Genomic DNA, 26,124 nt, shown 5'->3' with positions numbered 1-26,124 from the left:
GGAGCAAAGTGACCAAGTTGATCTTTATAAAGATTAGCTTTGTGGCAGAGGGTAGGGTGGATTCCAGGCAAGGAGTGCAGGTCAGACCATTTAGTAGTTCAGGAGCCAGTGGGAATAGTAAGGCTGTGCGGATGCATATTCTCCGAATGGAGCACATGCTTCAGCACAAACAGTGCAAGACAAAGGGAACATCTCAGGCATTCTTCCAGGCCACACTGACTGTGTACAAGGTGTTAAGTTACATATGGCGAGCACATAATCAACAGATCTATGTTTTGCTGGAACCAAGCTATGTGAGGCCCAGGACCCCTCCCTACTCAAGGGGAAGCATAAGACAACCAGGGATAAGAGTGAGGCAGCTGCTGGCGTGGGCGGTGCCCGGGCTTTGCAGAGACGCAGATGGGGCGCTCAGGCTGGCTCCACCCTTGCCAGCTGTGTGATCTTGGACAAATCAACGTCGCCCATAATGGTGTTCTGCTTTCGGGTGGGGGTGAGAACCATAGAAAGGACGGCGACATGCGTAGCACCGTGCCCTGATAGAGCCGGCACTGGTCTAATCCATCCGCCCAATAAAAGCACCAGGTAACACATGAGTGCTGTCATTGTGCAGAGAAAGGAGAATCACTCTTGGCTGGGACACTCACTCTAGATTTGAGAGTGAGAATAGCATTTTGTTTTGGCAGCAAAATCTGAGTATGATTTTGACAAGTGGGGGAAGGGGAAGGTCGTTTCAGGGAAAGAGAGCGACATGTGGCAGGAACAGAGGACAGGCAAGGCCATCCTCGGAATGTGATGGAACTGAGCTTGGCTGCTGCGAGGTGTGAGTGTGGCTGGGAAGCAGATCAGAGATGGAGCGTGGACTGGCCTAAATGCCAGGGTGTGAGGAGCTTGGACATTCCTTGGTGAGTAACGAGGTGCTGCTGAAGGATCCTGAGTAGGCAAATGAGGTGATCAAAGCGGTGGTTAAGACAGATTAAACCAAGGGAGGTCTACAGAGGGATGTGGAGGAAACAGGAACGAATGTAAGACCAAACATGAGGTAACGCGTGCCCATCCCTGGGGGTGGTGGGAACTGTGGCAAGGGGGCATGTGTGAGGAGCTGCAGAGGAAGAACTGACCGAATCTGGTGAGCAGCGAGGCTGGGCAGGGAGAAGGCAGAGCTGATTCACCATGAAACACGAATGCTCGTCCTCTCAGCCAAACCTCCAATGAGCTTTGTTTGCTGTGTGCCAGACACTTTCAAACGGTGTGTCCACACATATGCCTGAAACAGGGTCCCCTCTCCAGTCTGGGGCCAGGGAGCAACAGACATACAAAGCCTCCAGTGTAGTGTGATACGAGGTGTGTGTGTGTCAGATGTGGGCACGGTGGTGGCACATGGGGGTTCATCAGAGAATAACACAAATATTTCTGCATTTATGAATCTGCCACAATCCAGTAAAGAATAAGCAATCCAAATCTAGAATAAGCATGAAGTTCGTGGGTTAATCACTGCACTTTCAGGCTTGAGAGACAGTCTGGGGGAAGGTTAGGTTAGGGATGACCTCCCAGAGGAGGTGGCCTGCCAGGTGTGCCAGGTGGATGAGACAGAAAGGGTCCAACAGAGCAGCAAAGGCGTGAAGCTGTGAAACCACAGGGTACATAGAGAAACCTCAAACAGTGTGATGTGGCCAAAGGGCGAGGGGTGTGTGTGTGTGAGTCCACCTCTAGCTCATACTCCCCAGCATAAATCCTCTCTCTGTGAGACAATGGTCCCTCTTGAACACATCACACAGATTCCTACCTCTACCCTCCCTTGTAAGGTTTCCCACCCAAGTGCCCTTCCTCTTCTCAGCTCTCTTATTTGTGTGGGAAACCCACACTGAACGCAGGCAGATGAACATCTTCATGTCTAAGCCCTGGGCACTTCAACTGGAAGATGGAGGGGCAGGAGATGAAACTAGGGAAACGCAGGAGCAGGCACACAGGAGGTCACATTAAGATGTTTAGAATGTGAGGGTTCCCATTTGTGTTTTAGAAGGATCACTCCGACCTCTTTGTAGACAACAGGTTAGAGGAGGAGGGAAAAGGCTGAGACAGGATGGTCAGCTGTGCAGGACTGAAGCAGTGCACTGCAGAGGGACAGGGACCAGAGCTTCAAGGGAGTGCTGACGGGCTGGGGACTCCTTGGATGGAGGGCATGCAGTGGAAAGAGTGACTCATGGGTCTGTCTGTGTGCACATGGAAGGATCATTCGTGACAGAGGAAATGGGAGGGTGAAATTACAAGTTCTAGTCTGGCCAGATTGACTATGAAATCCCAGAGGAACCTCCAGTGGACAGTTTGGTAGAAAAAAAAAGGAGAGAAGTCAGACCTGAAGATAAGACATAGTCAAGTCCTCAGCATTTAGGTGGCTGCTGAAACTCGACAGGTAGCTACGGAACAACTGACCTTTAAGAGGGGAAAGGGAGGAAGAAGAAGTGCAAAGGAAACTGGAATAGGCAGGAGGCTGGAAAGGACAATTTCAAACCAGCAATGTCTGTTCTTACATGGTGACCGGCTTTGACCTAGAAGTCGGGTGTGCACTTTTATTTCCTATGCAACCTTGAGCACAGATTGTGTCTTGGAGCTTTTCACGAGTCTCTACCACCCAGGACACATGAGACTTAAGACAAACGTTAGCAAAATGGAAGGACAGGACAAGTGATGAAGGCTGATTGTGCTTTGATGCTTCTTGTTTCAAGGTGACAGCAACTCTTAAATAATAGAAAATAAATTCTTTGCATTATCTTCATCATTGTTTTCCCACACTCTGTAATGCTTGCTGGCTTCATGTGTTTGTCTTCCTGGTTAGATTATGGGGTTCCTGGGCAAAGACTACACAGTACTCATCATTGTAGCCCAGAGTCCGTAATGGGACTGGACACATTCATTCAGCAAATATTTATTAAGCACCTACTACAGACCAAGCATAGTTCTAGGGATACATGAGGGAATTTAAGAAATATTTCTGCACTAACTGAGCTTATAAATTCTAATAAAGGATGAAGGAATCTAGCAAATCCAGCAATAAGTATAACGTCAGTGGCTAAAGCAGTGTACATATAGGGTGCTGGGTAAAAGAAGCTTCTGTTACCTAATTAAACACAATGAAAGGAAACCCAAATTGCACATGAAAACAGCCATGTCTCCTGGTGCAGGGAGAGTTTCAACTGCATTCAATTTGCACTACAAGTAGAAACAAAGTCACTCTCCTTGTTCTATGTTCTAGAACTCTTCCTGAAGTCAGCATTTGTTTGTTTTTTCCCCAGAGTTTAAAAATACCCTAAAAAGGTCCAAAATGCCATTTATGTACAGAGTCAAGTTAATATGTTTTTTAAAAAATGGGGGTATTAATTTTGAGACTGAAATTTTGTAAAACATGGAGCAGAACATAGTTGCTTGAACAACCATTCACAAAGAGCTACTATCTGTAGCATCACCAAACATAGTAGTGGTAAACCAGAAAGTCCTTGTCCTTAAGGATCCTGAGCTATAATAAGACAAATGCAAGGTGTTATATGGTAAGACAATACCAGGGTTCTCAGAGTCTTGCTTTTTCTTTTCTCCTTATTCCAAACAGTTAGTTATCTCCACCAGAGATACCCTTCCTCCCAGCTCTACCTATCAAATAAATTGGCACCTGTCACTTGCCACCCATGTCAGTTATTTGTGCGTCTTATGTACTCTGCTAGACGGTGGTCTGAGGGTGGGGACAGGCAGTGTGGTCGCCCTGAAGGCAGGGGCACAGTGTTGTGTGTGGGAAGCCGTCGGAGAGGAAGTTTAAAGCTCAAACATCTTTGCATTGGTGTATGAAAAACTATCGTATGTGTATTTGTGAACAAGGCAAAGGTCCACAGAATTTCCTGGAAAAAAGAAGATTCTTTCTCTTTTAGGATGTTTCAAGTTTCTTTGACTGTATAGCAGAAAGCAAATGACCTCAAGTGCTATGCTAAGATTTTACGCAACACGTAAATGTACTGTGAAAACAATAAAGCTGACATCTTTATATTTCATCATAAAATTCCCAGCGTATTCAGCACCTTTGTTGTCAAAGTGCTTTCCTATAAAGTCTATTCTCCTGTGATCGTCAGGATAACCCAGGGGCGCGCACAAGGCACGCACTGCTCCTCGCTCGCACACCACCCCCCCGCCCGGGTGAAGACACCGAGGTCCAGGGAGGTGAGCAAATCGCAGCGCTGCTGAGTCACAGGCTGACCCCAGAACTAGTGCTCTTCCCACTCGGGCAATGGCCCCAAGTGACACCATGATCAGTGGGAGAAGGGAAGAAGTAGATGTCCTCTTATTTTCCCTTAGAAGGAAAGAATTCTGTTTCCGATTTAAAAATCAGAAATGACTAGAGGGGAAAAGCTGCATTCTTCTGCTAAATCAGTGGTTCTCAACCTTGGCTGCATATTAGAATCACCTGGGAATCTTTTTAAAATCCTGATTTCTGGGCCTCATCCTCCGGAAATTCTGTTTCTTTGTTATAGGTTGAGAACCACTGTTAAATAAAAGGCAACATAGCTTAGCGTAAGAAAAATCAGGAAAAATGTATGTTCTAGGGGAATGCACCCAGAGAATAAGGTGCAGCTTCCGTTTTGACTTCTCCATGGATAAAGATAATTAGCATCACTTCCCTGTAAACTTTATTTAAATTTCCATACATAGTGATGTTTCCCTGGATTCTCACTGCAATCATTAAACTGCACTGAGAGCGTGACACACCCTGGCACTATAGATCATACAATCTCCTTTCTTCCTTTGACTATTCTCCCTCCTTCATTCTTCTCCTCCCTCCGTCTCCCAGCTCTTACTGTCACTCCACACTGACTGACCTAGGCCCTGTGAGGATTGCTGGGAACCCAGACATACAGAAGAAACGAGCCACTGTTCCAGTCTCTGAGAAAGCAGAGTAGATGGGAGAAAGGCTGAGGGTAGGGAGCCTATCCCTCGCCTAGTGCCTGCCCAGGACCCCACGCTGGGTCTCAGAATTGGACCTGCTTCCTGAAGATGGAATGGATGATGGATGGATGGATGGATGGATTGATGGATGGATGGATGAAGTATCTGAATCTGGATGGCAGTATTCCAATTCTGACTCAGTAAAGGGGTTGAAAGTCCCTTCCCCAGTCCATTGCCTTTTCTGTTTCAGCGCCCACTTTCAGTGGGAGAGGATGGGAATGAGAAGCAAATTAAATTCCAGAGCTTTTTATTTAGCAATATGCTCTGAGTTAATATTTGGGTTAGATTCCCTGTGAGTGCACTCCCCTAACTCCAGCAACATCATAAAGACACTCAACTACTATGTCTGGCAAGTTAATGACTATAAGCCCAAGAGATAGAAGGATGGGAAGATGTTAATATTAAAAAGAAAAGAACCTCAAGCAAGTTCAGAAGAAAATGAGAAAGGCCTCACCTTCTCCCATCCAAATCTACAGAAACCTCGCTTTAGCCCAGTCGGTGTGGCTCAGTGGTTGAGCGCCGACCTGTGAACCAGGAGGTCATGGTTTGATTCCCGGTCAGAAGTCAGAACACATGCCCAAGTTGCAGGCTTGATCCCCAATAGGGGGAGTGCAGGAGGCAGCTGATTAATCATTCTCTCTCATCACTGATGTTTCTATTTCTCCCTTTCCCTTCCTCTCTGAAATGAATAAAAACATAATTTAAAAAATTAAAAAAACCCCAAACCTCACTTTAAACAAAAAGATTACTGAAAATAGTATTTAAACTTTGTGCACATCAAAATAAGCCTACTCAGAATGTATTCTCTCTCCCTCTCTCTATCTGAAGAGGAAATTAGCTAGAGGAAAATAAAAGAATGTTAGGGAGAGATGGAAGTAGAGGAGGAAGGAGGAAAAAGAGAAAAGGTGGAGAAGGCTGTGTGCTGGGATGACAGGCGCCAGGAGAGGGGTATGAGCATCAGCAGGTAAAAGAGAACCTTCTGGGACCTGACCAGCAGAGGTGGGTGAGACAGGACTCCCTTCTGGTCTCCCCAGCTCCAGAGGGTGAACCGAGGCTGGTAATCAGTGATACCTACTCTGTGGCAGGCATAGTGCTGGGTGCTTTCATGTCAACCTCTTTATTCAGGCAGCTCATAGCAACCCCGCATGGAAGGCAGCTATGTCCACTGTACTGGTGAAGTCAGAGCCTGCCAGTGGTGGAGCTGGGGCTCCGGACAGCACACTGCTGCCCATAAAGGACTCCACGACCTTGGTTAAGCCTCAGAACAGCTCTTTGAAGTGGACAATATTATTTCCATTTTACATGTCAAGAAGTGGAGGCTTGGAGACTTGGAAGGAGCCACCCCAGTCACACGGCTAGCCGGAGGTCAGGATGCATGGGAGCTGGGACACATCCAGCACCTTCTGTTTCACTGTACAGACTCCACGAGGAAGTCGCCAGCTTCCTGACTCCTCACTCCCTAATTTCAGCCAATAACGTGTGGGAAGATGAGGACATGGAGGTTGGGGCTGATATCCCATGGTCATCCTGACTGGGACTCAGCAGGATATTCGGAGCTTTAAGAACAATGGTGGTGTTATCTGATTTGTGCTCTCATGCAGGGTGGCAATTTTGTCTCTAACAGCTCCCAAATGCCCCTAAAGCTCCCACAGGCTCCACGGTACATTAGCTCTAGCTGCAAGAAAATTCTTGTTCTGAGCCCAAATCTCTTTCTCTATAACTTCTACCTTTGGTTCTGCTTTTTCCAGAATCACAAAGTCTTCCATATACCTAAATATAGCAATTGCGTCTTCCCCTTTTTCTTTCTTCTCCAGACTATCCTCAGTTTCTGCAACCACTGGTTATGAGACACTCTCTGATGGCTTCTCCATTCCTGATCCCTGTTCATGAAGTATTCAAGTTTATCTATTTCCTTGGTCAAATTTACTGTCAAAAATTGATTCTAATACTCTTAATGTGCTCTAAGTACTGTGGAGTCCAATGAAATCATGACTGCTCTTTCTCTGGGCATGAGACTCCACTGTCACAATTAAGATAATGTTAGCTTTTCCAGCAACCACTTTGTGGGGTAGAAAGATAAATAAACAAGCTCGTGCAGTACGGGGCATGCTAAGTGCTCCGAGGGAGGCAGGCACTGCAGCCTGGGATCACAGAGGTGGGGCAGCTAATTCTGCTTCTCAGAGATGATGCTTGAACTTAAAGGAAGAGTGACTGAGGTGGAAGAGCTTTCCAGGTAGATGGAAAAGGTTTTGCAAAGATGAGCTGGCATGTGAGAATATGGAAGTACTGACCCACCCCTTTTTCTCTCCTTTTCAATTCCTTTTTTCAGATTTTCTCTAGCTTTGCTTCCCTCTCTGATGTTCTTTGCAATAAGGCCTGAGATATATACTATGTTGTCCTGTTTTAAGACTTACCCATTGCATGGATTTTGAAGCTATTTATACAACACCTGCATATGTCCAGTATTAAGTGAGCATCAAATAGACAAAGCATTGGCAATGTTTTAGCCATAGTATTTTGATCCTGCTCTTCTTTTCAGAGATGGTACCTCTACCTCAGTGGACTGTTTGATGAGGGCAGAAAGGCAAGTGGTGCCTCAGGTATCAGAAGGCAGCCTGGGGTTCTTCAGAACCATGGGCTGCACCAGGTGTTCAGGCAGAGCTGCAAGGGGTCAGAGGTCTTTGTCCCTTTATCAGAGGATCTGTCTTCTCTCCAGTGGCTCTAGCCAAATTCTCCAAATTCTTGTTTCTACAGTTATTTACAAGCACTGATGGAGGCAGTGTTCTCAGGCTGCAGAGCAGACAGGCTCTCACCTTCACAAGGGAGTCCACGGGACTTACTGCGTGGTAATTCACCCACGTGCTATTTCCTCCTACTTGTCCCTTCTCTGCCTTCAGCCTCTCGGCCAATCAACTCCCTCCTCTGTGAGAAGTGTGGAATGACCCACGCCTTCCCTTAAACCTCTGACAGGTGAACAAAGAGAAACACCTTGTTGCACAAACCCATGCTATCAAAGGATGGAATAGAGAACAAGACCCTTCAGTAAAGAACCCTAAACATCCCACCAGAAAGTCCCAAACAACCCTGAAAAGTGAGAATAAAACTACCAAAAGCTGACAGAGGGTAACAAGCATGATTTCCAACCCACATTTGTCCTTCTAAAAAAAGCCAACCAACTACTGAAAAAATCCCTGAAATGTATGAAATCTAACATCGTTAACATATTTCCTGTCCTCGCATAGCTTATAAAAAATGTTTCTGAGCTTTTCCCTGGCTCATTGACAACGATGAGAAGGAACAAAAAGGAAATGCAACAGATGGGACTACCATCCTCTCTGCAGTAATTTATCTTCACTTGAGGTAGCCTGGGCAACATTTCAGTTTTCAGATGTACCAATCGTTTATTCCAGCTCAGGAACAATGAAGATGAGGCTCCTTTAAAAAGCTGCAGGTTATAAGCCATGTTTACTACTAGCTATTTTTGTTGTTTCTAAAAGAGATCACCCCAGCTTCCCTCCAACCCCCCTTCCCCCCACAACTGACTCCTGAAGGATCTAATCTGGTTCTGATTTAGAACTGACAGGTGGTACATGCATAATTAAAGATGACCTAACACAGAATGCTCTCATTCCTGGCATATTATCAGACACTTAAGCAAAGCAATTATCAGTAGGCAATCTTTTCTGTCAACAGAGATAGAGATAAAACATTTCTTCCATTAGGAGGATTCTGCAAGAATGCTGTATATATAACCATCTGCAAATACTTAAAAGTCTTCAGAGTTGAATACAAAGTTAGCTCGATGGGGCACCTTTGGTCAGTTAAATCATGGTCTTTCCCACCCTACTTCTCCTGGAAGGTCACATTTTAAACATCTGAGTCATCAAAATAGAAACAATTTAGGGGCCGTTGTTAGAGATCCTGACCCAAGCAGACAAGAAAATCTCTGCTTTTTTCTGCCATAGCCCTGCTGGGGTTTGCAAATATACCAAGCCTTTCTTAAAGGCACAACGCAAAAAAGGATGGGTTTCAAATACAAGTAGAAAATTCAATTAATATTTCCCTTCAAAGCAGGATTATTTCCTCCTTATGCTCCACCAATGCCAGAGGATTTACAGCATGATTAACATGCTTTAAAACTTCATCTTGAATCCAAGTAATTGGAAGAATTTTTGAAGAAATAAATATTATCCAAAGGAAGAAGGTTCTTGATAAAACAATGTTTCCCATTTCAGGTGACGGAGGGAAGAGGCACAGCATTTCTTAATAGAGTACTGTTAAAAAAATTATAGTGCATGTACTTGTATAAGTGAATGCATTTTGGCTTTCCATAGAACAGAAATTGCTTTAATGTAATAGCAAGACAAGTGATTTTCTTTTCTATTTTTTTAGGGTGGTTTATACGTTAATGGGTTTTTTGAAGCCCATGTGAAAACTGCTTTCTCTGAGACAGAGAACTTCTCGTTTGTGGTGCGTATTTTGCCACATTTCACAAGAGGTCTTATTGTTTAAATTCTTATATCCTTATGTCATAGGCGAACAAATGACCTTATTGTTCATTTGAACGCGGCTTTATGGGCTCTCTCGTGGTAGAGCTGGTGTTGTTGTTTGCATTTTCCCCCCATCGAATCAGAACAAAAGTCTCTCTTTCTGCAGCACTGGGAGCTCCAACGTGGCAGTGTGTGGCAGCAGTTGTCAGTGGGAAACACCGTAATGATACTGTAAGTGAAGTGCTAATGTGAATGGGTTGATTTGTGACAAGTCAATCAAGGCCTATGGAAAAGTTTCTTCTTACAGCAGACTTTAAGGTAATGCAAAATAGAAGCACTTAATAGGACAATCAGTAAGCATCCGGTGGGGTTTTTGTAAAGAGGCAGGGCTGCTGGGCAACAGGACCCAATTCCTTCCAAGATGTGTTTTATTTGGAAGGTGCTCCCATTCAGAATATTAGGGGACAAACACAGCGTCTTTGGGGAAAACATCAGGTGGAGAGTTGGTGCTGATGCTGGGATCATCAATGGGAGACTGGGCAGGACTCAAAGCTCAAGTTCATTATACTCGTCAGAACTAAGAATAGCTTCTGAATAAGCACTCACAATTCTCCAAAGACCTATTTCTCCTAAGGAGCTCCTCCTTTCTCCCTTTCCAATTTTAATGTAAGAACAAGAGACTATAGTCAGACATGGGGGGTAGCTGGGAACAAAGGACCCTCTACCGAATGGAGGAACATCCAAACCATTCCTACTTTCTATGCTGTTAAATTCCTTCCATCAGGATTCAGTTCAGAAAAACTCCAAGTCATAGTCTGTCAGCATGCTGTCCTTTGACAGGCCTGGACAGAGGAATATGTCACATGTGTACTATTGTGTCAAATGACAAAACACATGTGATTTCCCAATCGATGTCATGGATAAAAAGAAAATATAATATATAAGGCACATACTACTATAAAAATGAACATAATTAAAAAGGGAAAAATTCTAGTGAGTTTATTTAGGGAGAGACACTCATTTCCCATACAGCTATGAGTCCCAGACGTTTGGCATTACTCTACTAAATAAAGCAAAGTCTATAAGCATAGTCTTTCTATGTTGAGGATGGCACATGGCAGGAAGACATTTCATATCATGCATCTTACCCCTAGTTATTATCCTAGAATCACCAACAAACAACATTTTAAAGGTGATGGTACCATATGATCTCACTTATATGAGGAACCTAATGAACAAAATAGAACCAGAGGCATGGAGACATGAAACAGATTGGCAGATCTCAGAGGGGAGGGAGGTATGGGGGACTGGGTGGAAGAAGGTAAAGAGAGAAAATTAAAGAGGTGATGGTATCTTACATAAAACAGAAATATTAACTATCTTACCTCTAACCAAGGTTTTCTCTATTCTCCCCCAAAACTAGTTTTCCAAGTATCTTGGTTTTATGTTTCATGCTTGGGTGAATAAAATAAGACTGTAACTTTGGCTACAAAATAAAGACTAAACTGTGATACCCTGAAATGAATAGAGTATTATTTTGAAAAGAATTAAAGTCAAATCCAAGATATTACTCTAACTGCTGTCTATCTGTGACCTGTTTCTGAAAGGTTGTTCCAAAGCTGCCATTAGGGACCTTTACGGAGACATCTGCAGAAAACCATGTGCTCTCTCTGATGACAAGATCATCAGAGATGCTGACCAGGTTTGTTTCACTAAGGACAGAGTGTAACACACATTTAAGAAAGTCAGCATGGATGCTGTTTCAAATCTCTATTCATTCAGGAGAGGACACGTACTTTCCGGTTGAGAAGTGAGCATGACTAATTCCAGAGTGCTAGGTATTGGCTTTTTCAAGAACTGCTTTGGAAGTCACACTGGACAGAGGTGACTAGCACGGCCTCAATGACCTAGAAGGCAGCGGTACAATCAATGCTCTGGTTTTCTTTCCCTAGTGCTATCTCAGAGATGGCATGACAAATCAACCAAAAGTGGTGGCCTGGCTTCACTGCAGGGATAAAAGAAAATAGAAGTGAAAAAAAAGTAGTTTTTTTCCACAAATTGCTCTCTAGGCATAGGCTGTTCTTAACTTTGAGTTCTATCACAAAATGCAATGTTATGCATTGGCACAACTTGTTTCCCTCAAGGGGGGTGGGAGGTGATGAGAGGAAATAAGGGGTAGGGGCGGACTAAAGACACATATGTCCTTATTAAGGCAGGGTTCAAAAAGAAACCATGTTATAGAGGGAATGATGTATGTTGGATCCTGACAAAAAGAAAAGCAGGGCAAGCTCATAGTGAACATCTAATGTCACCCAGCTACAAATAATGAGAGCGAGAGAGAGAGAGAGAGAGAGAGAACCCAACACTAACCAGTTTATACAAATCAACTTACATTTATTTCCTCATAGTTGGTTGTAACCTATACCCCAAGCAGACACAGTGTGCTTTCACACGTACACATTGGTAACTTCTGAAAACGAATTAACCAAGAAGAATACAAAACAGCCAGGTAGACAGGAAGCCAGGCACTACCAGCCCTGCAGCCAGTTGTACTGTAATATCTTCCACGCAGTGCTGACAGCCTTCTCTCCCCGCCTGCATTCCGACACAATGCCTTCAGGTCTGTCTAAGTAATGTAATTTACTGGAGTGGAATTCCCTGGGTACCCCGTGCAGCACTTGGTGACAGTATCATTTATACTCCACAGTGTCGTGGCCTGACACTGATACATCGGCCTTCATCCCTCATTCACGGAGGAGCACGCAATTCCACCTTCCGCGGTGTCCTTCTGTGGTGCACGTGTACAGATTTACTCCATTCAGCCCTAATTACAAACCTGGGTTGAAATGTTCTCATTAGATTTATATTTCTCACTCCAAGTGTCAATCTTATTTGAAAATTTCGATTTTCCTGGGGATCCATCCATTAGCAATAAACTCTAAAGCATTCCATGACTGAGTGCATTAAGCCAGCAAGGCGGACATGCACTTACATCATTAGAGTAAATCTCCATTGCAAATGCTTTACATTATTCAACCAAAGGAATAATGAGGCTGGCCCGGCAGTACCTTCCAATTGCACATGAAGGATAGGCTAAAACTGTAGGAAGAGGCACACGGTATATATCAATGGGATGCGTTTCTGGATCTCTGTCATTCCTTAGGAAGACGTGGGAGGGAATCACAGCCAGAGCCTAATTTATCACCTTCTTTTGCCTATGATTTCTACAGAAACTTCAGCCTGTGGCAAAGGGCAGTAAGGCAGGCAGAGGCAGTGGGCAGCGAGTGCATGTGTTCATGGAGAGGATGGAAACCGCTTTGGCAATGCTGGGAACCTGCTTAGTCACCTAGAATGATCTGCTCTCCCATTGTACTCAACAGAACAAACACAGAAAGCAGGCCTGTCTGGGTGCACTGAAAGGATCGTTCTAATAACAGATAGATCTTGCCGGCGGAGCTGACCTGAGAACCGTCCCACCCAGACTGAGGGGTCCTAACATTAAAAACCCAGGAAATCTGATGATGGTGTTAATATATACATTACACATCAGAAGTTGTATCTGTGATTGGGATGGCAGAACAGACTACGAAAAGGAAAACATGGAGAGAAATTTTGAAAAAAGCTAGCAAAATATATCAATTGACAAAGCCAAGCCATCGCTGTTTCATATCGGTACTGCGTTTTAATTCCTTGGCTTATTGGTCTCATTTATCACTTCTCGCCAGATCCCAGGTGAGGGAAGTCAAGGTGTAGTCATGATTTCTTTTTTAATTTGATAAACGAAGAAACTGCACCCCAGGAAGGCCCTGGAGGAGGCTGAAGAGTATGATCTGAGCTCTTAGCATCTAATTCTAAAGGTTAACCGAAAAAGTTAAGGGATGCTAGCAACGATGACCTTATTATGAAACATACAATATATTTGCCTTTTTTTCAACAGCATGGATGGAACTGGAGAGCATTATGCTAAGTGAAATAAACCAGTCAGAGAAAGATAAATATCACATGAACTCACTCATTTATGGAATATAATGAACAACATAAACTGATGAACAAAAACAGATCCAGAGACAGAGAAGCATCGATCAGACAGTCAAACCTCAGAGGAAAGGTAGGGGAGGGTGGGGGTAAGGGTGACAGATCAACCAAAGGACTTGTATGCATGCATATAAGCCTAACCAATGGACACAGACACCAGAGGGGTGAGGGCATGGGGGGGTGGTCAGTGGGGTAATGGGGGGATAAGGACACATATGTAATACCTTAATAAAGAAATTTTAAAAAAACAATTCATATATTTAATATTATCAACTATCTTTTAGATATTTTATATTTGCTTTTTAACTTAAAGTTCTGGTGGGCAGAAAAAGACTTCTAAAAGAGCAGGTATACATTACATTAAACATAAAACAATTTGCAAAAATAATATAAAGTAAAAGAAGCAGTAGTTGTTTTCTGCTGGCCAGCACCTGGATTGATCTGTAACCAGAATGGTAGCAGATGCAATGCTTTCTGGAGGGAATGGTACCACCACGGAAGTTTTACCCATGCCCACCTGAAATATTTAAAACCTTACTTGATTACAACATTAGTGCTTTCTCTTTCATAATGTACATCAGAGGATACCACAATTAACATGCACAGATGTTAGAACTGAAATACCCATGTTTAAATAAAAAACATGTGAGAAAGTAAAAATAACCGAGTATGTTCAACACAGGGCTAATCTTAAAAGAAAAGAGAGTTTGCCCTAGCTGATTTTGCTCAGTGGATAGAGCGTCAGCCTGTGAACTGAAGGGTCCTGGGTTTGACTCTGGTATGTTTCTCTCCCTCTGTCTCTGCCCCTCCCTCCCTCCCACTCTCTAAAAATCCATGGAAGAAATATCCTTGGGTGAGGGTTAACACAAAAAAGAAAATAGATGTTTACATGGTGTAATTTAATGACAGAATTAAACAATGACCCTCCAGATAGATAGCATTAGCAAGGTATGAAAAACCCAACTACTCTGTAAATGACCTTGAACCTTCTGATCCAGAAACAATGAAGGAGAGGCTGATCTTGTGTCCATTTAATTCCAAAACTTGTACTCCAAGCATAGAGGGGAATGGAGCCCCCAAGTGCCCTAAAATCCCCCAACATGTTCTTGTGATGCAACGGTAGAAATAAGAATAAAACAACCATCATTTTTCTGAGCGCTGGTTTTGTGCTTCATATATTTGATCCTCGCAAGCATACTATGAGGTAGGTACTATCCCTTTTCCCATTTTCAAATGAGGACATCTAGGTCTAGAAGAGGTTAAATAAAATAGATCAAGGCCAGCAGGTAGCTAAGCTAAGATTTGATCCTGAGTCCTTTCTCCCAAAGCTCTTGTCTCTTGGTAACCACCATGCCTCACTGTCTTCCCCAGATGGAGACACCAAAGAGAAATGGGATTTGCAGTCTTCAATTTCCAGAGGTTTCTGGAATGACTGTCCTCTGGACTCATCTTATTTCACAAATTACATTAAACTGAAAGGCTCAGTGCGCTAACAGACCTTCTCCTTCTTTGGAAATGCCATAGCCCTTCAGCCCGTGGCACGGGGACAGCACCCTCACTAGGATTACGAAGGTGGAAATTTCCCTGTGAATACGGACACCACCTCTCTTTGGTGTTTCTTTTAGCCACAAACTGACATGCTTTTACTGTGGTTGCAGTGGACTCAGCAATCAGCTGAAGGGGAGTTTTTACTTGGTTAATTGCCCCTCCACATCTGTGTCCATGGAGGGTCCTCCAGAGCAGACCTGTGTTCATCCTTGACGCCCTCCCGCCCCCCCCCCCCCGTCCCCTACCGCCATCCCCCACCCCATTCCAACATAAGCAAAAGAGTTTTCCAATCTCTTGGCAACATCACCACGAAATCCTTCCCTTACTGTTCTGAGTCTACAAGAGGCGACTTTCTAACAATGAGCCCAGAAGATGGAGGTTGTAAAACAGCATTTCAAACAAGGCAATTACTTTTTACAAAACGATTCAAGGATTCTATCACCCTTTCCCCCCAAAACTTCCACTGGCACAATTTGTTTATGTATGAGTTGTGTCTGTCTTCCTTCAGAAGGGGAGAATGCTGATACACGATCACATGCAAAACCCTGGATGCCTTTTGCTACTTACAGACACATTTATTTCCCAATGCACCACTTACCAGACAGATGCAAAGATGTGGGCAAGCCAGGCATCAGAATTAACAGAGTGATTGTGCTTGCACTACATATTCTGATTTGTATGAATCTTATTTTTAGCCGGGCACAAAGGGCAATAAATGGAAAATCTTATTCTAACCACTGCTTTTTCTGGGCCACCCACACTGCTCCACCTACCGCACAAGTTCACAAATGTAAAAAAAAACCCAAGCCAGGGTTTGTACTAACAAGGGATGCAAAGTGGCTAAAATGTGTGACATTTTTTCCAGTTAGTGCTTGTACTTTCATTCTTTTTCTTCATCAGGACTTTCAGGGAAAACAACATTGACTTATCTATGGGCATTTTCAAACACTCCGCGCTGGTGTGTCACTCAGCGCACAGGCAAGTGTGATCTGCCCAGCACGGGCACCACCCTGCCACGGGCCCCATGCCAGCCAACTTCCAGTGAAGACATGCACCCCAAAACGTGTCGGTAAATTCAGGAAGACAATACCTACAACATTTTGTTTGGAAACAATGACAGTGTTTGAGAAGTCCTTCAAATATACCAACGTGATTATCAGAAGCAAACACTTCTGAAACAGGATCGGGGTGATTTTGCCAACATGAGGTTAGTATCACTGTCTTAAATCTCTTAGTTCACTGCAGCACACTGCTCACTGGGGTACAGCATCCCGTGCCATCATATCCCTTGCACCTGTGCACTTCTCTCTGCTCCGTCCAGTCCCGCCCACCCCCTGCTGCTCATCCAGCATCACCCGCATGGCCATCGCTGCCAAGAAAGAAGCTGATACCGACAGACAAGCACTTTGATAGAAAATAAGAAAAAAAAATGACAAAGAAGAAGTTTTCTAGGGCCACAGAGAGGAAGAGATGAGGGCATTTTCCATCATTCTCTCTTTAGACTTTTAATGAAAAGTTAAGTTATTAAAGTCCCAAGGAACCAATTTAAATGCTTGCTCCTCTCAGCCCTCTGCAGAAACACAACAGAACACATCTGCAGGCAGCGATGAATACGTAAAAGTCAGGTCAACACGATAATGAAGGCACAAAAGGAGTCAACTCTGAGAAAGGCATCTTTACCTGTGTGCTTGCTCATTATCCAGAAACTAGAGGAAGTGTTCTGTCATCCTCTGGTAGTTAACGCACGCCCTGCAGAGCTGACTCCTTCTTCCGATAACGCAGGGTTCTAGAGCAGCGCTGATCAGACGTAGCAGAAACCTGTTTGGGGTTATAGTCCACTGTCGTCAGGACTTCTGACGAGTGTTGTAAAGACACGGGTAATTAAGTGGTACGAAAAAGTGGGTCATACACCACTGAGATACAACCACACCGCCCCCAAACTAGACTCTGAATGACTGTGCTGTGACAAGGTGGGAGGGGTTTGAACACAGCGAAAGCAAAACTTTTATGTGGTGAGGAGCATTTTAGTTTTCACTGGTTTAGGTTAGAGAAAGTTAATTTCAATGTCAACTACAAACCAACTGACTTTTATCGTGTTCTTGAAATTTTATGACCAATACTGGCTGTAAATGTGATGGGAAATTCAGCTACAGTGTCAGAAACAGTCTGAGGGACAGCCTCAGACTTCAGTGACGTGCCTACCGCCAAAGGGCGAACACCGTGACTCAGTGAAGCAAGAAGGTCAAATCGAAACCAAAGACAAAGAACCAAAGTCTCATTATCCACATTCGCATCTCCTCCTATATAGGATCAAAGTACTGTATACCCCTTCGCTACACATGGGCATTCAACGCAGTCACGGGCATTCAGCAAAGCACCCTTTGTCTGTTGCAGAAGAGGCAAAATGCAGTTATCTGACTTGAACATATTCAATTCATCACTCAAGAGACATAGAAATATTAATTGAGTCCCTGTTATATACAAGGACACAAAGGATGTGAAGGGATGCAGCGAGAGGAACCTAGAAGAACCTGCTTTCAAAGAACCTATGTCTGGAAGAGAGAGTGATAAGATCTAGTCACACCCAATGCCAAATTCAGATCATTTTTGAAAACAGAATCTTTAGCGGCTGCTTGCTTTATACGTCGTCCGGGTCTTCTTTCAGGGCTCAAAGCCCTTCCGGACCTAGTCTCAGCCTCAGTGTTAGGGTTCATCCTGATCCAGAGTCCTGGCGCTCTCCAAAGGAAGGCACAGAGATGGCAGCGCAACCCAAGGAACTCCTGGGATCCGAGGAGACGCTTCTTTAAAGGGGGATAAAGGAAGCACGATGGAAGGAAACCTCTCTGGTTGGTGGCACGTGCAGGGATATATTTGAATCACATTTTGTTACCATCAGGTATAAAACTAGAATTTTATTGGAGTTCATATTGTTTGGATTATGGATGGGAAATGGGGGAATCTATCTGGCTAATCAACCGTTTCCATTTCTGACAAATTGCCGTAGAGTATACTGATTATTAATTTTTAAAGAACTGGAACACCACCTGTTGGCCTAACACTAAAACCATCTTGTGCATAATTGGATCTTCTTTTATGGTTCCAGAGGCCCACTAGGACCTTACAGGGCTACTCAATAATCATTTTTATTGATAGAATGTAGAAATGAAAAGAACCAGTTAATAGCAATTTCCACTTGATCAACACACTGGTGAAGGCACACAGGTATCTGTTCTGACAAGCATTGATTAATGTAATTTGAAGGGAGAAAAATAAGCAACTAGAAGGTTATTGCCCTAGAAAATGTCTCAAGTCATCATTCCTAAGCTCCACTAACATCCTTTCCTTATAACATTGATGAGATGCTGTAGGAACTTAACTCTTGTTTATATGAACCAGCCTATAGTAAAACTGGTGTCGCAAGTAGTTTTGCTTAAAGTCACAGAACCTGTCAATGACGTTAAGTGAGGACTTACTGTACTGCTTGTAAATTTGGAATTAAGTTGATTAATTGAAAAAAAGTCTGCAAATATACACAAAAGAATGAGTTAACATGTAGCTTGTATCTGGGTAGCTGGAACACTGGTAATTTATTTTCTTTTTTATTCTATTCTATTATTTTATAAACTACGCACAACAGACATTGCTTTTACAATCAGGAAAATAAAGGTACTTCTGTTTTAATATAAGGAAATAATCATTCTCTGAGTCTGCTCTTTCTAGTAAGAACACTCAAGGGGGATTCAGTTTAATAATCTGTCTGGTGACAAATCAGACATGAGATACAGCAAAAATCTGCTAGACACAATAGATTATATCTTCTAGCCAAGCACTCTGAGAAGTCTAAAATCCCACTACACTGCAGAGCTTTGCAAATATTGTTTGAGAGAATAGCAGAAACCCTCTTCCTCATTGCGACCCGAGGTCCGTGCACTGTCCAGCTGCAGTGCAGCGCCGGGCGCCAGGGCCTCCCAACCATCAGTGTCACAGGGGATTCCTCGGAAGAGTGTGACGCTGTTCCCTGGGTTAAATCACAGCTCAGAGCGAGGTGTTACTTCGCTAGTGACAGGTGTATCCAAAAAAAAAAAAAAAAAAAAAAAGCACACGAATAATTTCTAAAAAACAACAGCCTGGAAATTAGAATAAGTTGATAAACTATTTGTGCTACGACTGATAGCTATTGGTAATAAGCAGCTTTACATATGCGTGGCCCAGTTTATTTGGAGACTCACAGGGAATATCATGTGAAATTTTTGCTTTATATATGAATGTATATTACCATATCATACATCATTCCTATTTATACAATTAGTGTGTGTGCAGATAATGAAAATTAATTTGGATGATGCCTTGAGCAGAACCTAACTGTGAAACATGTTACAAATAATCATATTACGCATTCTAATAGAATTGACTTCAAAACTATGCCAATGGTTCTCCAATGACTATAGGAGCTAAACATATATATTCATGACATTATACATCACTCTTAATATCACAACTTTTTTGAGGGCCTCCAGACATAATAAATAGAATAACTTTATAAAGATTTCCAAAATTTAAACTCTGGCCCTGGAAAGGTAGTAAAAGCCAAACTTGCACAGTTTTTCAAGAAGACTAAAAACGAACGGTATATTTTTCCATCCTAAGTCAACATTTTTAGATTATTATTAAGGCATGAAAATAAGTGTAAGAAAATCTCAGTAAACTAGACCTATTTGCGAATAAGGTTTTGTTTGTTTGCTTCAATTTTCTGGTTAATTGACAGACAGCGGGAAAATGCTTTCTGCTGAAGATCTTTCCAAAGCAGTTTCTTTTCCTAGTCATGAAACTTTTAACCATTCCATTGATTCAGCAGGTCAGGGTCATCAGCTACAACTACCCTCCAGGGTACAGTTATTCTTCACCTTTAAGAAACTAGAGCTATCTTGTTTTATGAACCTTTATCTTTGAAAAAGGGAAGTGGGATGTGCAAGGTAGGGGGATGTGGGAGGGGGTGGAGTGGGGGTGGGGAAGTAGAAAGGGCAGTTAATTTAGGGTTCTGGTTAGTTGGGTTCCATCACTAAACATGAATTCAGTGTCTGGACCAGGCACAACTGATTGCTGGGAAACATGAGAGCCACAAGGAGAACCCCCAGGGTCTGTCTTTGTTGGTATTCTCTGCCTCATGTCATCCTGTCTGGGTGACTGTTGGTTTGCTGGTCTTCTCTAGGAGAAACATGGGTCAGTGCGTCCAGCCAAAGTCATGGGGCTGAATTTAATTTTCAAAAAATGCTCACCCAAGGAAATGCTTAGAAGGGAGGGAGAGGGAGGGAGGGTGAGAGAGGAGACAGAGAGAGAGAGAGAGAGAGGGAGAGGTGAGAAAAACATCAATCGGTTACATTCTGCACATGCCCCACTGGGACACCGAACACACAACCCAGGCATGTGCCCTGACTAGGCATTGAACCAACAGCCTTTTGGTGCACAAGACGATGCTCAACCAACTAAGCCACTCTGGCCAGACAAGGCCTGAATTAATTTTAATTAGATTCTAGATCCATGTGGTTTCAACTTAAATGTAGGGTGCTGGTAGCTCCACGTGGATATCAAGGAGAAATAAGCACTTACTTTTCTCTCTCTGAGACTTGCTGACCTGGATTTTTCTTTCTCGATAAAAACCTTTAGTTTCAGTTTTTTATGGGATCTTAGCAGCTCCCTATGGCAACTGACTTCAAAACCTTCCCTGCCCTGTCGCCATCACCCAAGTGAAGAGCATAGAGAGTTTATTTCTAAGCAGGTTTGGAAAGTCTGGGGTGGGAATGAGGGGACTAATTTGTATATATTGTACTTTAACTTCGATGACCTTATTTTATCTCTTTTTTGATTATACCTTTTCCTTAAGCCAAATATACATACATATATACACATGCATGTATATGTATATAATGTATACTCACATAGAGGTGAAAATTAGAGAAAGTGAGATAGTTTAGCACAGGTTTCTGAGCTCTTTGAAACTATGCACCCTGATGCATTGCTTTTCAGAAATTACAACCCCTGGTCAGGCCCAGGGGCAGTGCCTGAAAGTAGTAAAGGAAACCTGGAGAGAAAACAGGACACTAAGTCCCATGATCATTCTCCAAGGCCGGCTTTCTGGAAACATAGAATAAAAAGCAAAATCCCAAAAATGTGAGGCCCGAATGGACTACCATAATAGGTCCAATACGGCATATTCCTCACAGAACTGCAGGTCACTCGCTAAATTCTTCTGTGATTTGTGTATACAGCAATACACTTCAGAGATTTGGTGATGGGGGATACATTAACCTCATTCGGAGAGTTACAATAATTTGAGGCCCTGGTGGAGGAGAACTAGGTGCTATTAGTTTTCCTTCGGAGTTTTCATTTTCTATTAGGCTTCCATCTGGTTCCTGCCTCCATGTCCACCTGCACTGATCAAGACCCGTAGGTGCCACAGCCATGCACACGGCTCTGAAACTGCGTGCTTGCGGGGCACTGTGCCTGGGCTTTTCGTGAGCACACGATGCCGATGAACTGGAGCAGCCCCACTGCAGGAGCACAGGTGGGTGCCTGTCCCTCCCTCCCAGTGAAGCCGCTTTCCTATACCTGTAAAGGGCGTTTTGGTAGCGATTACAGTTGTTTGTGGCATTTCCGCTGGTAGTTTCTGAAAAATGTGTCCTTGCCCTGACAGGACCCATTCCTAAGACTGAAGTAGAACATTCTGCAGACCCCTCCTCCTGGCCCAAAAGCAGGCCAGGGAGAGTATGAGGCTGCGGGAGGTGTGAGGGACAGGGTCACCCATTCTTACTCCAGCCTCACAAATGGTCACATCCCTGTTAAGCACTAGCTATTCTGCACAGCATTCTCGGAAGGAAAGTGATCTTGGGCATTCAGTTTCTTTTCATTGTGTTACAATATACATAACACAACATTTACCATTTTAGCAATTTTTGAAAGCACAGCTCACTGGTACTAAGCACATTCACATCGTTGTGCAACCATCCCCACCACCCATCTCAAGAGCTTTTTCATCTTCCCAAAGTGAAACTCTGTCCCCATCAAACACTCACTTCCCATTCTCCTCTCTTCCTAGCCCCGGGCAACCATCATTTTACTTTCGGACTATGGATCTGACTATTCTAGGCACCTCATATTAGTGGGGATCAGACAGTATTTGTCCTTTGGTGTCTGGCTTATTTCACTTAGTATCCTCACAGTTCATCCATGTTTAGTAAGTGTCAGAATTTCATCTTTTTAAGGCTCAATAATATCCCATAGTATACATGTACCATGTTTTCTTTACCTCCTCATCGGTTGATCAGCAGGTGGGTTTCTTCCACCTATGGACTATTGTGAATAATTCTGCTACAAACATGGGTGTGCTAATATCTTTACATCCCTGCTTTCACTTCTTTTAGCTATATACCCAGAAGTGGAGTGTTTGGACATGTGGTAATTCTAGGTTTAAGTTTTTGAGGAATTGTCATACTATTTGGTATTCAGTTATTTTTTTTATTAATAAACTTTGTGCTAGTACAGTTCTAGGTCAGTGAGGGGAAAGCACAGATGGTCCCCCACACATACATGGTATTGTACAGAGTTGCTCTAAGCAGTAGGTGAGGGCACAGGGAGTGACCCCGGCAGGTGAGCCAGGTCCTGGCAGGTGAGCCAGGTCCCGAGGGAGCTTGAAGCCCCGATTACCTGAGGCATCACAGGAGACTTCCTCCTTCCCTGGCCTGTGGATATGAAAGTGACATAAAAGGTCGTCCTTGAGCCAGGTTCTCTCACCAGGTTCTCTAGCCAGGTTCTGTTTTTTATTGTCTTGTTACATCTGTATTTATACCAGTTGATTTTAATTTTGACAATTTCTATTCCCAAGGTTAGGGCGTTTCTTATCTCCATTCCAGGGAGTAAAGATTATGTAGCTTAATCGAGATTGTTCATAGTTAAAGTGATTAACGACCCACCTGGCACTTAGATAAGGGGTTTTATTCCCTCCCTAACTTCAGGGGAAAATCCCTACTTGGGGAAACAACCTTTCTCAGTGACCTTGGTTAAAACACATAGCGCTAAGAAGGGGAGCAAACATATTAAGAACAGTATGCCATATACGCCAGGTCCCTTGAAACATATGCTGTGCAGATGTTTCTTCCCTGCAGCGACTGTGTCAAGCAGCAAGGATGGACCGGCTTCTGGCAATCATAGATGTTTCTATCTCTCCCTCTCCCTTCCTCTCTGAAATCAATAAAAAATAATATATTTTTTTTTAAAAAAAAGAAAAGAAAAGAAAAAAGGTCGTCCTACAGGAACACCTGATGTGTAAATGTGGACACTCACAGATGCCAAAGCAGGAGAGAGATTAACATGCACCTGATCCAACCCACTTCTTCCCCTTCATGGTGAAGACGTTTTATAAACTGAAAATCTTCTTTTCCAAGAATTCTGTGCGGAGTGACTAATTAGTGCTTGACAAGAATGCCTTAGTTTGTGAGGATAGAGTGATAGTAGATAATCACATCACTCACAACTCCGTCAGCCCTAATATCAGCCCTGTTATCCACTGGACATCCCCCTGAAGATAGATATGCACCGAAATCTATCTCCAGGATTTGGGGCTCTGCTAATGTTTAGGCAATAGGTATGGCTCCTTCATTATATAGCTGCTTGGGAATTGCTTTATTAACAGTGATTACTTGCAATTCAACAGAATTATAATAAAAGCACTGTAAGTGATACTTAGAATGATAACATTTAGCATTCCCAAGGAACATGCTATAAATCACAGTGCTTACCCACAGATTTAAAATGCCCAGAAGTTTCTTAAACATTGCCTGGACAGCATCACTCAGGTTATTTTTATACTTACATCAACTTAATGAAACAAAAGAAAAAAATGTTTAAAATTCAAATGTAGGAAATGCATATAGATTCACACACACATATGTGCAATTACATGAATGCTGACATATACTCAAGGGTGTATTTGTTAAGCCAAGCTCTTCTCCTTTTTTTTTTATTAACATGGAATCAATTATTCTTGTCCTCAGCAGAGAGGTGACTAGCTTGTTCCAAAGCTGAAACAATAACATGCTGATCCTCAAAACTTGTCAGTCCTGAGAACTCATAACCCCACGCACCTGAACTGACATTTTTTTTTTTTTTTAGCCGTGCCTCCCTTCTCACATGTGGTTTGTAAAATCAAGTCACATTTAAGTGTATGAGGGGGGATATGATGATGATTCACTTTGAAAGGAAGCAATATATTTCCCACCCCAGGAAAACAAATGTTTTCCTTTTAACAGTATCTAAAAGTACGACAAACAAACTTACAAAAGGACAGTCATTGACATTTTAGCCCAATAACAACACTGTTAGTCAGCCTTGTAGAAAACCAAGGGCAATGAATGATTAGTACTAGCCACTCTGGAGTAAAATGGCCAGAATTAGGACATCGACTTGGCTGGACTTCAAATTCGATGGTGATGAGAAGACCTCAAAATTATTATCTTTTCTGAGAGATGAATCAATGTGTTAAGTGGAACACTAAACATCTTAATTAATTGAGAGATGTTTAGTACCGAATATTTAATGCACTTTTCTACCTTTAAAATCCCTCCTTTCAGTCACATGAACTAAAGCAGTGATTCTCAACGTGGGGTCCCCAGACCTTTCTCAACATCGCCTGGACACTTGTTAGAAAAGCAAATTCCCAGCCCACCACAGATCTACTGAATCAGAAATTCTGGGCACACGGCCCAGCAAGCTCTACTGCAACAAGCCCTCCAGACGACTCTGATGCAAGCTCAAGCTTAAGAACCATAAATTAAGGCACCACCAATATGCAGAATCTAACCCCAGCTCCCTTCCTCAATTCTAATTCTCAAGATGCCTTTGTTAAGAGAAAAGTCATTCATGTGCGTTTAGGCTATTTGTGATGATCACCTCAGAAAATTTTTACCATTGTTTTGGTTTGAGAAAAGAAACCTTAATCAAAACTTACATGTAATCTTTCCAGGTCCTGTGCTGGCTTCGAGTCTTAGGATGCAGGGAACTGGGCGAAGGGAGAGATGAGAAGGCTACAGCAATCCATTCAGACATGGACCCCAAAGCTCTGTGGGGCAGCCTTGTGACAGGTCAGTGAGTGTCCACCTGAGTGGGGAGGAAGAGCTGTCCATTAGCGAGTGAGCCTTGCCTGTTAACATTCCCCATCCCTCCTGCTATCCTGTCCCTCCCGCCCCTGATTTATGATCTCTAAGCTAACTTACTGTGCCCCTGGCTGTGTGCTCCCAGACCCAGCCACAGCAACAGAACATGATAAACGGCCCATGGTATTCATGCCTGGGCTCAACCCGGTGGAAGCCTATTCCCTGAGTACTTTCTCCAGGTGAGCATCCCTCACTGGGTGCTGTCCTGAGCCCAAAGGCAGCTTGGGGACAGGTCAGTTTCTCTTTTACTTCATCTCATGAATGTTTTCTTTCAACAAATCAAAACACCTTTGTTTAAAAGACACATGTGGCTGCAGTAACAAGGCAACCCAGGAAACAAATGATAAATTCGAGAATTCTGACTGAAATGAGATGATTCTCTGATGCCTCATTATGTTCATTTTTGAACAAATATTCCTTCTTTTTTCTGATGCTAAATTTATGCATGCCTATTAGAGAATACTTGGAAGCTATGGAAAAGCATAAAGAGCGGCGGGAACCTTGACCCTGATAAATCACTGATGATGTTTTGTTATGTAGGTCCACGACCCCTTCAACTGAAACTCCTGGGCCAGATATATCTCAGCATTCAGATCGGTTTGAATTTTGGAGAGTATTATGATGAACTACCACCTATCACCTAATACCCCATTCAGAGTCTGGAGCAGCACTCCACAAACACATTAAGTATTTCTGTGGCAAAACAGATGCTCAGTCTTATTAAGTCAGATAAAATAGGGCCTCACATTAGTTCAGGTCAGGTTTTTCTACCGAAGAAGTTACCAGAAACCCCTTTGATTTTGGAACCTTTTGGATTCAGAATTGAGAAAAAGGGATTGTGGACCAGTATTCTCTGTTCATAT

The 26,124-nt window shown here is 43.1% G+C and overlaps 1 protein-coding gene across 5 annotated transcripts in view; it reads right to left on the bottom strand.

The window, feature by feature from the left end:
* The window catches only part of BACH2 (BTB domain and CNC homolog 2), a 344,951-nt gene that overhangs the window by 120,976 nt on the left and 197,851 nt on the right, over positions 1 to 26,124 (bottom strand). For 3 of the 5 annotated variants that reach the window (XM_059700922.1, XM_059700923.1, XM_059700926.1), the window contains exon 3: positions 25,057 to 25,205. The gene's annotated coding sequence lies outside the window, so the exon portion shown is untranslated. Of the gene's footprint in view, positions 1 to 16,736; positions 16,910 to 25,056; positions 25,206 to 26,124 lie in introns of all 5 variants that reach the window. The other 2 variants (XM_059700925.1, XM_059700924.1) reach the window with 2 other exon arrangements.

The sequence above is a fragment of the Myotis daubentonii genome, chromosome 6, assembly GCF_963259705.1.
Source record: "Myotis daubentonii chromosome 6, mMyoDau2.1, whole genome shotgun sequence".
Taxonomy (NCBI): domain Eukaryota; kingdom Metazoa; phylum Chordata; class Mammalia; order Chiroptera; family Vespertilionidae; genus Myotis; species Myotis daubentonii.
This window is presented reverse-complemented; position numbering and strand designations above follow the sequence as displayed.